This window comes from Dromiciops gliroides, chromosome 6, assembly GCF_019393635.1.
Source record: "Dromiciops gliroides isolate mDroGli1 chromosome 6, mDroGli1.pri, whole genome shotgun sequence".
Classification (NCBI taxonomy): domain Eukaryota; kingdom Metazoa; phylum Chordata; class Mammalia; order Microbiotheria; family Microbiotheriidae; genus Dromiciops; species Dromiciops gliroides.
The window spans coordinates 196,519,988-196,523,136 of NC_057866.1; the positions used below are offsets into that span (position 1 = coordinate 196,519,988).

General features: G+C 37.3%; 1 pseudogene; it reads left to right on the forward strand.

Annotated features, from left to right (window-relative positions):
* The first annotated feature begins 217 nt into the window (after window positions 1-217).
* LOC122730754 lies at window positions 218-1,088 on the forward strand (annotated as a pseudogene).
* Window positions 1,089-3,149: the final 2,061 nt, after the last annotated feature.

Sequence of the window (3,149 nt, forward strand, 5' to 3'; positions counted from 1 at the left end):
AAAAACTACTGGGAAAACTGGAAAACAGTATGCCATAAATGATGTATAGATGAACATCTCAGACAGAATACTAAAATAACATTAAAATGGGTACATGATTTACATATAGAGGATGATACCATAAGTAAATTAAGAGAGCATGGAATTGGGCTTCTGCTCCTGAAATGACTGCAACTGGCCACGTCAGACCCCTTCCTTCTAACATCTTGCCTTAAACATGACCTCCTGCTCCCACTTGCAGCAATGCCAGTCCTCCCAGCCCGAAGGCAATGCCAGCTGCCCTTACAACACCTGGATCTCTGAGTCCCAGCCAGAGCCATTTACCTCCTCCAGCCCATACTCTAATTTCCAAAGCCCAGAAAAGCTGCAGCCGAGCACAGCAATTTCTCCTCCTCCTCCATCCATTGATGTCTTTGTCCAAGATATTCCTGACTCTGCCACTAGCCCAACTTCAAACAACCTTTCCTTCCAGAACAAGCTCAAGATTCGTCAGGGAAAAGAAGATCAGAATCTGGTCAAAAAACCTAAGATGAAGACAGTGTTTTCTCAGGCTCAACTGAATGTACTCAACAGTAGATTTGTGGAGCAAAAATACCACAGCCCACAGCAGATGCAAAATGTGGCTGAGAATTTGAACCTTACTTATAAATAGGCCAAGACCTGGTTTCAGAACCAGAGAATGAAGTCAAAGAGATAGCAGAAAGACACCATGTGGCCAAAGAATGGCAACAGTATGGTTCAGAATCCATCAGCTGTTGGGGAGTACTTAAGCTTCTACTCTCCATTCCACCAGGACTATATGATGAATCCTTCTGGAAACCTTCCAGTATGGAGTAACCAGACTTGGAATAACCAGTTCTGGAATGGTGGTAAGGGCTACCTTTGGAAATAATACTAGCAAAGTCTATCCCATGAAACCACAGACAACTATGAGTTTTAACTCCTCCCACACTGTGGAATATCTCCCAAGCTACTCCATGAACATTCAACTGACTCACAGCAAATCAGAGGACTATGATTATCAGCAGGCCAGTGATGTTCAAACACACTTCTTAGATCGCAGTGGAATACCTATATTTCAGTCATAATCTGAGAGATTCATTTCTACACCTCCCCCCCACCCTTCCAGGAAAAGGACTCTTTTCAGAACTCTTTGCCACTGGTTTCTTTTCCTGCCTTTTTAAGTAACTCTTTTATTTGACTGTTGTGGTTGGTTGGTTTATATGAGTAAAGGCATATCTTACATGCAGAGAGAGGGTCACTGTCTTATAGATTTGGCTGGCTGGCTCCAGGTTTAGGCACTGTTTGACTACAGAGAAAGTCTGTAAGCTTCAGAATCCTGATCTAAATGACAGGATAAAACCCAATATCAGTTAAAGAAAAAGATGAAAGAACATGTAAGGGAAAAGTTGGGTTGATGGAATTTTGATACCTTCCTTTGTATTTTGTAAAATTATGGTTAGGGTAGTAAGTTAAAGCTAATTTTTTCTGAATTTTTATCATTAATATATTTTTAATAGGAATAGAAGTTCCTGTTTGTGCCTTCCCTCTGAGATTATACCCCACTTTATCTCCCCGTATATATCTTGTGTGTACATAGTTGGCTGCTTGTTTTCTCTCCCAGTAAACTGTGAGCTCTTTGAGGACAGAAATCTTTCCTTGTGTCCCCAATGCTTAGCACAGTGCCCAGCACACATAATATTAAGCTCCTTAATAAAATACTTGTGCATTTGAAAAAAAAAACCTAAAAGTAAAAGAGAGCATGGAATTGTTTATCTGTCAGATTTAAAGTGAAATGAAGATATTAGTACCAAAGAATATATATAGAGCAAAATAAAATATAAAATAGATCACTTTGATTATATAAAATTAAAAATTCTTGGTACAAACAAAATGTAACCAAGATTACAAGGGGAGAAGAAAACTGGGAAAGAATTTTTGAATCAAATATCTCTGATAAAGGCCTCATTTCTCAATTATATAGAGAACTGAGTCAAATTTATAAAATATAAATCATTCCCCAATTGATAAATGGTCAAAGGATATGAAGAGGCAGTTTTCAAACAAAGAAATCAAAGCTATCTATAATCATGAAAAAATGCTCTAGCTCACTATTGATCAGAGAAATGAAAATTAAAACAACTATGAAGTATCACCTCACACCTATCAGAGTGGCAAATACAACAAAAAAGGAAAATGTTGGATGTTTGATGTGATGTAGGAAAACCAGGATGCTAACGTACTGTTGGTGGAGTTGTAAAAAGTTCCAACCATTCTGGAGAGCAATTTGGCACTATGCCCAAAGGACTATAGAACTGTGCATACTCCTTGATCCACCCAGGGATCATACTGCCAGGTTTATATCCCAAAGACATACTCAAAAAGAGAAAAAGACCAGTTTGTAAAAAAAATATTTATAGTAGCTCTTTTTGTGGTGGCTAAGAATTGGAAATCAAAAGAATGACCTTCAATTGGAGAATGGCTAAACAAGCTGTGGTAGACGAAGGCGATGGAATATTATTGTACTATAATAAATGATAAGCAAGATGATTTCATAAAAACTTGAAAAGACTTGTATAAACCCATGTATAGTGAAGTGAGCAGAAGCAAGAAAACATTGTACACAAAGACAGCAAGGTTTTTTGATGAAGAACTGTGAACGACTTAACTATTCTCAGCAATATGGTGATCCAAGACAATCCCAAAGGACTAGTGATGAAACATACTATCTACCTCGGGAAAGAACTGATATTGACTGAACACAAACTAAAGCATGCTATTTTTCACTTTCTTTCATTTTTTTCTTTTATTCAAGTTTTCTTTTGCAAAATGACTATTTTTGCACATATATAACCCATATCTGATTGCTTGCCACCTTGGGGAGGGGGGAGGGGAGAGGGGAGGAAAGGATAAACTTTAGAACTCAAAACTATAAGTAAAATTGTTTTTATTAAAAAACAAATGAGTAGATAATCATAAGGAACTAAATTATATATATACATTATATATATATTTATATACACACACACACACACACACACACACACATATATATATATTTACATTCTGTCATGGGGAGGCAATTCATGTGTCCTCTCTGAACCATTTCATCATGATGGATCATAGAGAGGGTCTAATGAGACAAAGGG